The following is a 13,115-nucleotide window of genomic DNA, read 5'->3' on the forward strand; positions in this document are numbered from 1 at the left end:
CTCTTCTGCTACCAGGCAGAGAAAACCCTTTGCTTTTAGAAGTCTCGTGTGATTAGATAAGACCCACCCCGATGATCTCCCTTTTGCCACCTAAGGTAACATAATCAAGGGAACAATGGCTTCTCATATTCACAGATTTCCACTACCCCTCAAAAGGCTGTCAAGGCTGAAGGTCAGTTGAGTTCATTCTTAGAATTCTGCCTACCACACTCGCATAGAAGAAATTCCACTTGTGATGACAGCTTCAGCCCATGCCCGTGGAGTTCCATCTTGCCTGTCATCTTCCTGTCCTGCCTCCTAGTTGGTGACAACTTTGTCTTGTGCCCACGATCTTCACTTCCTCACTGTTTTTGGACTTGCACATCAGCTCCTAAATGTGTGTAAGTCAATTTCTTGTAAAAAATCTCTTAATATAGAGGTATATATCAAGATATATATAATCTATAGGTATATATTAAGATATATATAATATATAAACTTCTGCATGCTTGGAGGACAAGAAGAATGGCATAAAAAGGTGGGATATAAAGGGGTGTTCACAGTTTAGACATTTCTGTATTAATGTTTTTATGGGAGTGTATTCATGTAGTTGTGTAATTAAATACATATGTAAATATTTATATATACATTAATAGTAATGGCAAAAACTGCAATTACTTTTTCACCAACCTAATAAAACCATGATGACTACATGAGTTAATATATGGACATATTTTAGAAAAGTCCTGGACTCATGCCGGGTGCGGTGGCTCACACCTGTAATCCCAGCACTTTGGGAGGCCGAGGCGGGCGGATCACGAGGTCAGGAGATCGAGACCATCCTGGCTAACACGGTGAAACCCCGTCTCTACTAAAAATGCAAAAAATTAGCCGGGCGAGGCGGTGGGCACCTGTAGTCCCAGCTACTCGGGAGGCTGAGGCAGGAGAATGGCCTGAACCCGGGAGGCGGAGCTTGCAGTGAGCCGAGATCGCGCCATTGCACTCCAGCCTGGGCGACTAAGCGAGACTGTCTCAAAAAAAAAAAAAAAAAAAAAAAAAAAAAAGAAAAGTCCTGGACTCATGGGGGTTTCTGATTAGTTCTATGTAAATATTGGTTGACATTATCATAATCATTATCCCTCAGATATGTTTTTAAGATGTATCCATTTTGTATCATGTACATCCAGATGGTAGCTTCCACCTGCTGCATAGTATTCCGGAACGTATATTCTCCACAATGTGTTTACTCATTCCTTTAGTGAAGGATGCTCCCGTTGCCTTTAAGGCCCCATTGCTACTCACCTCCATGTATGTGTTTCCTGAGCTTGCAATGTTTGCTGGGCATTTTGGGGTTTCCCTCAAGCATGTGTCCATTAGCAGTCAGCCAGAGATGTGTGGAGCTTTCATTACTCCCGCCCTTCTAAGTTCCTCTCACTTCCAGTATTGCCTTGTTTTAGCTGCTCTGTCCCCCATCCTGAGCCCAGATCCCTCTGGGAGGTGGAGTTGAGGGTTTTGTCACCTGAGCTTAGAATGCTCTCAGGCAAGAAAGCCACAGAGTCACTTAATTTACCCAAGTGGTAGTTTTCTTTCTTGTCTTCTTTTCCTTTTTCTTTTTTCATGTTTTGAAATGGGGTTTTTCACTCAGTTGCTCAGGCTGGAGTGCAGTGGCGCCATCTGGGCTCACTGCAACCTCCACCTCCCGGGTTCAAGCAATTCTCTTGCTTCAGCCTTCCTAGTAGCTGGGATTACAGATGTGTGCCACTACATCTGGATACTTTTTGTATTTTTAGTAGAGATGGGGTTTCATCATGTTGGCCTGGCTGGTTTTGAACTCCCAACCTCAGGTGATCTGCCCTCCTTGACCTCCCACAGTGCTGAGATTACAGATGTAATCCATTGTGCCTGGCCTAAGTGGTAGTTTTCATGAGTAAATACTTCTCCAGTTGTTATCTACTTTAAGTCATTTTCCAGTGACCTGAAATTGATTATGTTTTAAAAAACATGGTTGTCCAGTCTTATATTTATTTCTGTGGAGGGCACTCTCCTAATCTCCTCACATCACTGTTACTGGAAGATGAGTTTTGGAACGTTTGTCCCTGGAACCCCATCACTGTGCCATAAAATAGCACAGGGACCATATGGAGAGGCCATGTGCAGGTTCTCTGGCCAACAGCCCAGCTGAGATCCCAGATGACAGCCAGCGTCCACCTGCCTTTAGACGATCCCAGCCCCAGCTGTTGAGTCACCCCCACGTGTGAGCTTTCCCAGCTGAGGCTCCAGGCATTGTGGAGCAGAGAGAAGCCACCACTGCTGTACCCTTCTCAAACCCCTGACCCACAGAACCAGGAATATGATAAAATGTTTTTTTTAATGGCACTAAGTTTGAGGTAATTTATTATGCACTAACAAATAATTTGAGGAGCTTTGGAGTGTGACGATTGGAATAATTTCCCTAAAGTGATGAGTGCCTGAGTATAGAACTGCAGACTCCATTTCTAACATCATTTAGTAAGGAAATCAGATTCCATTTACAGGTTTCAACTTTTAGCATTGTGTTCTGATATAGAACTTACCTGTTTGCTTGCTTTGTAGAGCTATTACCACTCTGAATATTTGATTCATAACATAAATCCTAGTCGTTCTCTATACTGCTGAAAACTCCAAGGGAAGAAAAGATGTTTTTAATTGTTTATAAAAAGCATTCTAAATCTCTGGAAACGATTACTCCAAAATTCAAGTCTAATTTTACCCCCATAAAATATGTTGTAGTGGGAGAAGTACCGGACAGGGCCATCAGAAAACCTGGATTGGAGTCTGGCTTCATGAGACAGGACCAGTCATATAAATTCTACAAACCTCAGTTTTGTCTTAAAAAAAAAAAGGGTTTTATAAGTGGGAGTTGAAAAATGAGAACACATGGACACAGGGAGGGGAACAACACACACCGGGGCCTATCGGCCTGTGGAGGGCTAGGGAACGGATAGCATTAGGAAAAATACCTGATGTAGGTGACGGGTTGATGGGTACAGCAAACCACATGGCACGTGTATACCTGTGTAGCAGACCTGCACCTTCTGCACATGTACCCCAGAACTGAAAGTATATATAAAAAAGCAATCTTTATATGAAAAACTAAACAAGAGGATATGGAATACACTTTTCTAAAATAGCTATTTTTTCTTTCACTGCATCTTTTTATCATTATTAAAAATTATGTTTGCATTAATAAATATTACCAATCTGATCATTAAAAAACCAAGGTTTTTTTTGGCGAGGCAGTTTTAAGGACACTTTCAGTGCTAACATTTATGATTAGTTCCAAAGGCCTGGCAACTCCTCAAACATTCCTGCCTTTGTGAACAGAATTTGGCACTATCTTTTAAAATTTAGTATTTTCACATTCTTCATCTCAGCAGTTTCCTTTTTAGATACCTAGCCGACAGATGTACTTGCATAAGTATATCGAGATAGTTCAAGGTGTTCATTACTGTATTGTGTATAATAGGAAAATATTAGAAACAACCTTAAATCAACAGGGAAATGACCAAAGAAACCATGACACATCTTATTGTTCAATGCTGTGCAACAGATACAAAAGAATGAAAGAGGCCTATAGGCAGCGATATAGAAATATGATCAATACACAATGTTAAGCAAAAAAGCAAGTCACAGAACAAGCATATGGGGCGATCATGGTTTTGCAAAGTGAAACAAACCCAAACTATTTATTTACGTATACACACAGGACTGCAAGGAAAGACAACAAACACCTCGAGTTGTTTTCTGCCTGTGGTCATTCTGAGTGATATGAAATGGCTCTCGTTAGTAAGGATGTCCAGTTTTATATTCGTTTCTGTGGAGAGAATTCTCTGGACCTCCTCAGGCTTGGTGGGGGGAGAAAGATGGAGGTGGGGTGTAAAAGGGTGTTCGCGGATTAGACATTTCTGTGTGGCTTAAATGTTTTATGGAAATGTATTCATGTCCTTATGGAATTAAATACATATAGAAAAATTTATCCTCTGTTGTGAATTTCGTTGCTACTTTCTGAAGCCAAAGTTTTGGTTCAGAGAAAAGAATTTCTAAATGTCCATGAAGTTCCTATTTGCCTGGGAGAAAACAAAACAAAACAAAACAGGAGCAGCTGCCAGGGTTGAGAGCATGTTGCCAGTTGAGCAAAACAGCAGGGGGACCTGCTGGCCACCAGATTTGTCCACCCCCGTGCAGGTGCCACTGCTGTTAATAAGAATTACTACTTACTTAAAAAAAAGTTGGGAGACGGGGGACTAATACAGACTATCTGTTGGTAATAAAATGGGAATATATATGACCCAGTTATTCAGATAAAACATAGTTCTGTATTCCTTTGACTACCACTTTTGTTGTTAGCTTTAAACGTAAAGAACTTAAACATTGCTGTGTAGAAAGAGTGATCCCAGAGAACCTCCTGTCTGGTGTTTAATTAAACTGTAATATGTGGTGAAATAAATTAAGCATCAGTGAAATTACGAGTAACACTGAGTGTGGACTGGGATGTTTTAAGATGATGCATTCATAAGAGTATTTCATCTAGACAAACTGAAAATGTCCCAACCTCACCATTTTTAATCCTTTCTTGAAGGCACTCTTGTGCAAGTTATCTTTGTTGAAGAAATGTGGTTGAAGACGGAGAGCATTTAATTAAGAGTTATAGAAGTTAAAGGTGGTAACAAAAGAAAATATAAAAACTCACTTTACAATTGGTTTCTGAATATTATATTTTAAAAAGTATATTTTGATACCTTTCCTTTGTGTTTCATAGTCAACAAAAATATGTGGTCACATTAATATAGTTTTGATGACAACATCTTGACCTATTTTTCTATCTACCTATTAAAATAAACCGTTGTACAGTATTTCTATCAATGCTAAAATCTAGATATTTACCACTGGTGCCCACTAGGGGTCATGCTACTTACACGGGGAAGTACCGATTGTAGTACGGGCGTTGCTGTGTTAGCTGGATGCAGAAAGGATTCCTTTGAATGATTTTTGTTCACGTACTGTATAGAGGAAGACGGTAGTATTGCTTTTCCTCAATCAGTGCTCAGGGTTTCTCTCCTCTAAATATGGGTAATTATTTGAGGATTCATGAAAATAGATTTGAGAAAAGCCTCAAAGAAAGAGGCTTTTGTTTTGTTTTGCTAAGTGGCAGAAAGAAAACAGTCCTGCCTGATAGTGAATATTCAATAGGCCAGGAGACATAAAGGTGAGAAGACTCAGTGGTTAAGATCGCTTAACAGAGGTGGGAGGATTGCTTGAGCCTGGAATTGACATCAGTCTTGGCAACAAAGTGATGCTCTGTTTCTACAAAACAATAAAATAAAATGAGCTGGGCCTGGTGGCACATGCCTGTGGTCCCGGCTACTTGGGAAGCTGAGGTGGGTGAGGTGGGAGGATCACTTGAGCCCAGCAGGTCAAGGATGGAGTGAGTCGAGATTGTGCCACTGCACTCCAGCCTGGTCAAGGGAGTGTGACTGTCTCAAATAACTAGAAAAAAAAAAAAAAAAAAAGTCTGTCCAGGGTCTGACACTGAATCACAGTTCAAAAAATGGAAGCTACTGTTGTTACCGAAATAGTTGCCTTCATTTTCTAACTTAAAATAGCCAAATTTCTTGTTATTTAGTTTCTTTTCTTTGCCCTCAAGAAGAGCAATCAGAGACATTTATCTTTATGTTTCCTTTTCTTTTTAAAAATTTTCCGTCTGAAAGACTGTGTATTAATTTAACACAAATTTGAGCAAGAAATTTACTATACAAGGGGTGAGGCGGGTGGGGAACGTGAAATAAGATGGCTTCTTTTCTCATCTCAAAACAACAGCAAAACAAATTCTTGATTCAGTAAGGGAGAAAAGAAATGTTCACGAAGTACCACAGTCAATATTCTAAAAGCTGTATAAACACGAGTAACGATAAATAGGGTGGACTGGTGGAAACTGTGTGCTTTTAAGTCTGACAGGCAAAGATTTCATTCAAAAAGTTCTCTGAGCCTCAGGTTCAGTATCTGCTAAGAACAATAATACCTGCCTTGCAGGATTGTTGAGAATTAAATGATAGTTGTGAAGCCCCTAACAGGGCTGTAGTTTGTTGCCTTTCTTTGTCTGTAAGTCAAGGTTTTTCTCTGACCTTCCTCAAAGAGGAGAACATGTGTTTGAGGAAGATGTTTCTTGTCCTATGGAAGTTCAGAAAGAAAATTCCAGGTTAGGGAATCAGGGAATGCTTCACTGAACAGGTACATTTGAATTGCATCTTTATGTTTGTGTAGGATTTGAAAATGAAGAGTTAGAAGGAAGGACATTCTACGTGGTGCATATGGCTTACATGTAAAGACTTGGAGGTACCCTGGTTTCTTTTGGAGCCCTTAGTAATTCAGCTTGACAAGAATTATGATACATGTAGGGAAAGAGTTGGATGAAGTTGGATTGGAATTTAGGGACTTATCAAGAAAAGGATTAAATGCCAGGCTGAAGAGTTTGGCCTTTTGGAGGAGGAAGGAGAGCAGTTGGACATCAACTCTAAAAAACAGAGATATGGGGCCAGGCACGGTGGCTCATGCCTGTAATCCCAGCACTTTGGGAGGCCGAGGCGGGCGGATCACCTGAAGTCAGGGATTCGAGACTAGCCTGGCCAACACGGTGAAACCCTGTGTCTACTAAAAATACAAAAATTAGCTGGTTGTGGTGGCAGACAACTGTAATCTCACCTACTCGGGAGGCAGAGGCAGGATGATCACTTGAACCTGGGAGGTGGAGGTTGCAGTGAGCTGAGACAGCGCCATTACACTCCAGCCTGGGGAACGAGAGAGAAACTGTCACAAACAAACAAGCAAAAAAAAAAAAAAAAAAACAAAGAAAACAGAGATATGAGATTTTATTTTATTTTATTTTTTGAGGCTCTTTTTAAAATTATACTTTAAGTTCTAGGGTACATGTGCACAACATGCAGGTTTGTTACATATGTATACATGTGCTATGTTGGTGTGCGGCACCCATTAACTGGTCATTTACATTAGGTATATCTCCTATTGCTATCTCTCCCTCCTCCCCGCACCCCACAACAGGCCCCGGTGTGTGATGTTCCCTTTCCTGTGTCCAAGTGTTCTCATTGTTCAATTCCCACCTATGAGTGAGGCATGTGGTGTTTGGTTTTCTGTCCTTGTGATAGTTTGCTGAGAATGATGGTTTCCAGCTGCATTCATGTCCCTACAAAGGACATGAACTCATCCTTTTTTATGGCTGCATAGTATTCCATAGTGTATACGTGCCACATTTTCTTAATCCAGTCTATCATTGATGGACATTTGGGTTGGTTCCAAGTATTTGCTATTGTGAAGAGTGCCACGATAAACATATATGTGCATGTGTTTTTATAGCAGCATGATTTATAATCCTTTGGGTATATACCCAGTAATGGGATGGCTGGGTCAAATGGTATTTCTAGTTCTAGATCCTTGAGGAATTGCCACACTGTCTTCCATAATGGTTGAACTAGTTTACAGTCCCACCAACAGTGTGAAAGTGTTCCTATTTCTCTACATCCTCTCCAGCACCTGTTTTTTCCTGACTTTTTAATGATCACCATTCTAACTGGTGTGAGATGGTATCTCATTGTGGTTTTGACTTGCATTTCTCTGATGGCCAGTGATGATGAGCATTTTTTCATGTGTCTGTTGGCTGCATAAATGTCTTCTTTTGAGAAGTGTCTGTTCATATCCTTTGCCCACTTTTTGATGGGGTTGTTTTTTTCTTGTAAATTTGTTTGAGTTCTTTGTAGATTCTGGATATTAGCTCTTTGTCAGATGAGTAGATTGCAAAAATTTTCTCCCATTCTGTAGGTTGCCTGTTCACTCTGATGGTAGTTTTTTTTGCTGTGCAGAAGCTCTTCAGTTTAATTAGATCCCATTTGTCAATTTTGGCTTTTGTTGCCCTTGCTTTTGGTGTTTTAGACATGAAGTCCTTGCCTATTCCTATGTCCTGAATGGTATTGCCTAGGTTTTCTTCTAGGGTTTTTATGGTTTTAGGTCTAACATTTAAGTCTCTAATCCATCTTGAATTAATTTTTGTATAAGGTGTAAGGAAGGGATCCAATTTCAGTTCTCTACTTATGGCTAGTCAGTTTTCCCAGCACCATTTATTAAATAGGGAATCCTTTCCCCATTTCTTGTTTTTGTCAGGTTTGTCAAAGATCAGATGGTTGTAGATGTGTGGTATTATTTCTGAGGGCTCTTTTCTGTTCCATTGGTCTATATCTCTGTTTTGGTACCAGTACCACGCTGTTCTGGTTACTGCAGCCTTGTAGTTTAGTTTGAAGTTAGATAGCATGATGCCTCCAGCTTTGTTCTTTTGACTTAGGATTGTCTTGGCAATGTGGATTCTTTTTTGGTTCCATATGAACTTTAAAGTTGTTTTTTCCGATTCTGTGAAGAAAGTCATTGGTAGCTTGATGGGGATGACATTGAATCTATAAATTGCCTTGGGCATTATGGCCATTTTCATGGCATTGATTCTTCCTATCCATGGGCATGGAATGTTATTCCATTTGTTTGTGTCCTCTTTTATTTCATTGAGCAGTGGTTTGTAGTTCTCCTTGAAGAGGTCCTTCACATCCCTTGTAAGTTAGATTCCTAGGTATTTTATTCTCTTTGAAGCAATTGTGAATGGGAGTTCACTCATGATTTGGCTCTCTGTTTGTCTATTATTGGTATATAAGAATGCTTGTGATTTTTGCACATTGATTTTGTATCCTGAGACTTTGCTGAAGTTGCTTATCAGCTTAAGGAGATTTTGGGCAGAGACGATCGGGTTTTCTAAATATACAATCATGTAATCTGCAAACAGGGACCATTTAACTTCCTCTTTTCCTAATTGAATACCCTTTATTTCTTTCTCCTGCCTGATTGCCCTGGCCAGAACTTCCAACACTATGTTGAATAGGAGTGGTGCGAGAGGGCATCCCTGTCTTGTGCCAGTTTTCATAGGGAATGCTTCCAGGTTTTGCGTATTCAGTATGATATTGGCTGTGGGTTTGCCATAAATAGCTCTTATTATTTTGAGATACGTCCCATCAATACCTAATTTATTGAGTGTTTTTAGCATGAAGGGCTGTTGAATTTTGTCAAAGACCTTTTCTGCATCTATTGAGATAATCATGTAGTTTTTATCTTTGGTTCTGTTTATATGCTGGATTATATTTATTGATTTTCATATGTTGAACCAGCCTTGCATCCCAGGAATGAAGCCTACTTGATCATGGTGGATAAGCTTTTTGACATGCTGCTGGATTTGGTTTGCCAGTATTTTATTGAGGATTTTTGCATCAATGTTCATCAGGGATATTGGTCTAAAATTCTCTTTTTTTGTTGTGTCTCTGCCAGAATTTAGTATCAGGATGATGTTGGCCTCATAAAATGAGTTAGGAAGGATTACCCCTTTTTCTATTAATTAGAATAATTTCAGAAGGAATGGTACCAGCTCCTCCTTGTACCTCTGGTAGAATTTGGCTGTGAATCCACCTGTTCCTGGACATTTTTGGTTGGTAGGCTATTAATTATTGCCTCAATTTCAGAGCCTGTTATTGGTCTATTCAGGGATTCAACTTCTTCCTGGTTTAGTCTTGGGAGGGTGTATGTGTCCAGGAATTTATCCATTTCTTCTAGATTTTCTAGTTTATTTGCGTAGAAGTATTTATAGTATTCTCTGACGGTAGTTTGCATTTTTGTGGGATCGGTGATGATATCCCCTTTATCATTTTTTATTGCATCTATTTGATTCTTCTCTCTGTTCTTCTTTATTAGTTTTGCTAGCGGTCTATCAATTTTGTTGATCTTTTCAAAAAAACAGCTCCTGGATTCATTGATTTTTTGAAGGGTTTTTTGTGTCTCTATCTCCTTCACTTCAGCTCTGATCTTAGTTACTTCTTGCCTTCTGCTAGCTTTTGAATGTGTTTGCTCTTGCTTCTCTAGTTCTTTTAATTGTGATGTTAGGGTGTCAATTTTAGATCTTTCCTGCTTTCTCTTGTGGGCATTTAGTGCTATAAATTTCCCTCTACACACTGCTTTAAATGTGTCCCAGAGATTCTGGTACGTTGTGTCTTTGTTCTCATTGATTTCAAAGAACATCTTTATTTCTGCCTTCATTTCGTTATGTACCCAGTAGTCATTCAGGAGCAGGTTGTTCAGTTTCCATGTAGTCAAGCAGTTTTGAGTGAGTTTCTTTTTTTTTTTTTTTTTTTGAGACAGAGTCTCGCTCTGTCGCCCAGGCTGGAGTGCAGTGGCCGGATCTCAGCTCACTGCAAGCTCCGCCTCCCGGGTTTACGCCATTCTCCTGCCTCAGCCTCCCGTGTAGCTGGGACTACAGGCGCCCGCCACCGCGCCCGGCTAGTTTTTTGTATTTTTTAGTAGAGACGGGGTTTCATCGTGTTAGCCAGGATGGTCTCGATCTCCTGACCTCGTGATCCGCCCGTCTCAGCCTCCCAAAGTGCTGGGATTACAGGCTTGAGCCACCGCACCCGGCCGGAGTGAGTTTCTTAATCCTGAATTCTAGTGTGATTGCACTGTGGTCTGAGAGACAGTTTGTTATAATTTCTGTTATTTTACATTTGCTGAGGAGTGCTTTACTACAAACTATGTGGTCAATTTTGGAATAAGTGCAATGTGGTGCTGAGAAGAATGTATATTCTGTTGATTTGGGGTGGAAAGTTCTGTAGATGTCTATTAGGTCTGCTTGGTGCAGAGCTGAGTTCAATTCCTGGATATCCTTGTTAACTTTCTGTCTCATTGATCTGTCTAATGTTGACAGTGGGGTGTTAAAGTCTCCCATTATTATTGTGTGGGAGTCTAAGTCTGTCTGTAAGTCTCTAAGGACTTGCTTTATGAATCTAGGTGCTCCTGTATTGGGTGCATATGTATTTAGGATAGTTAGTTCTTCTTGTTGAATTGATCGTTTTACCATTATATAATGGCCTTCTTTGTCTCTTTTGATCTTTGATGGTTTAAAGTCTGTTTTATCAGAGACTAGGATTGCAACCCCTGCCTTTTTCTGTTTTCCATTTGCTTGGTAGATCTTCCTCCATCCCTTTGTTTTGAGCCTATGTGTGTCTCTACATGTGAGATGGGTCTCCTGAATACAGCACACTGATGGGTCTTGACTCTTTATCCAATTTGTCAGTCTATGTCTTTTTAATTGAAGCATTTAGTCCATTTACATTTAAGGTTAATATTGTTATATGTGAATTTGATCCTGTCATTATGAAGTTAGCTGGTTATTTTGCTCGTTAGTTGATGTAGTTTCTTTCTAGCATCGATAGTCTTTAAAATTTGGCATGTTTTTGCAGGGGCTGGTACCGGTTGTTCCTTTCCATGTTTAGTGCTTCCTTCAGGAGATCTTGTAGGGCAGGCCTGGTGGTGACAAAATCTCTCAGCATTTGCTTGTCTGTAAAGGATTTTATTTCCCCTTCACTTAGGAAGCTTAGTTTGGCTGGATATGAAATTCTGGGTTCAAAATTCTTTTCTTTAAGAATGTTGAATATTGGCCCCCACTCTCTTCTGGCTTGTAGAGTTTCTGCTGAGAGATCTGCTGTTAGTCTGATGGGCTTCCCTTTGTGGGTAACCCGACCTTTCTCTCTGGCTGCCCCTAACCTTTTTTCCCTCATTTCAACTTTGGTGAATCTGATAATTACGTGTCTTGGAGTTGCTCTTCTCAAGGAGTATCTTTGTGGTATTCTCTGTATTTCCTGAATTTGAATATTGACCCGCCTTGCTAGGTTGGGGAAGTTCTCCTGGATAATATCCTGCAGAGTGTTTTCCAACTTGGTTCCATTCTCCCCATCACTTTTAGGTACACCAATCAGACGTAGATTTGGTCTTTTCACATAGTCTCAGAGATATAGGATTTTAAAAGAACATTCTTTCCTCTGCTTTTGGGATGAGTCTGAGAATAAACTTACTCCTGAGCAGGCATTTATAACATATATTTAACTTTCATAGATATTTATATTTTTTTCCCTTTTAGTTGCAGAGAGCATCTTTCAACTGAATTTAGCATGGGCTGGCACTGCAGGGCTCCCAGGAACCAGACTCTACTACCTACATACAGCTCATATGCCAACATGTTGCTTTCCTCCAGCAAAGATGATCGGTTCTAGGAAATCAGGAATGTCAGAGGTGACTCTAATAAAAACAGCAGGCTATTTTGCCTCTACATGTGTATTTCAATTTGAAACTGATCAGTTGCTTTGTCCCTTGGCAGGTGTAACTACAGTTACAGGTCCTTACTGTGATACAATGTTTGTTACACTAACACACCACAAATTACCATTCCTTTTCATCATATCAGATGAGGTCAGGTTAAAATGATATTTTGAGTAAAGAAAAAAATCACAGAAAACACCCCTTAAGTTGTTCTGCTGTGAGGGGGGAACTTCCTATTCATGTGGTTTGGGGATGAATTTCAAAATCCCATTTGTGCTTATTCTGCTCTGCACTTTATTTATTCTGGAAACAAAAGAGAATGAAATTCTTGGAAAAAACTTTTAAAATCCCACTACAGGTAGGTGGTGGATCACAGTGCTAGAAATACCAACAAAAGTAATATGTTGATTCATAATGATTTATTCTCTGTAGTTTTGGGGCCTATTCTATCATCTCAAACCCCAAGAAAGGAACAGAAGAAGTTAGTTATAAGTAGGAGGAATTCCCATACTCATTACTTCTGCCCACAGCGTTCAGCTGTATTTATCAGGACAACTTTGCTAGGTGAAGCCGTGCAATCAAACAGGAACACAGCTTTGGAGGCAATTAAGGGAGGAGACAAGGTAAAAATAAAGCTTTAAAAAGAAACACCAAATACTGAATGCCTACTTTCAAACTATTAGGGTTTTCTTTTTGAAAAAATGTCTATGTTTTTGGAAAAAAGTATGTATCTGTGTTTATAAGTGTGTATTCCTCAAGGTAAATGAGTATCACTGTAGACAGATAGAGTCTTACTTTATAACCCGTAGTGAATATTAGTCAGGTAGGCTGTATTCAATTGAAACAGTATGAACACAGTATTGTGGTTGGGGTTGATTTATAGGAAGGTAAAGGTGGTTGATGGCTTGTAAAGT

The 13,115-nt window shown here is 39.8% G+C and overlaps 1 long non-coding RNA gene across 1 annotated transcript in view; it reads left to right on the forward strand.

Annotated features, from left to right (window-relative positions):
* Positions 1-258: 258 nt before the first annotated feature.
* The window catches only part of LOC105465304 (uncharacterized), a 117,592-nt gene continuing 104,735 nt past the window's right edge, over positions 259-13,115 (forward strand). Inside the window, exons 1-2 of the long non-coding RNA XR_011616792.1 lie at positions 259-380; positions 12,023-12,174. This is a non-coding gene — a long non-coding RNA (uncharacterized lncRNA). The remainder of the gene's footprint in view (positions 381-12,022; positions 12,175-13,115) is intronic.

The sequence above is a fragment of the Macaca nemestrina genome, chromosome 19 (assembly GCF_043159975.1).
Source record: "Macaca nemestrina isolate mMacNem1 chromosome 19, mMacNem.hap1, whole genome shotgun sequence".
In the NCBI taxonomy this organism is placed as follows: domain Eukaryota; kingdom Metazoa; phylum Chordata; class Mammalia; order Primates; family Cercopithecidae; genus Macaca; species Macaca nemestrina.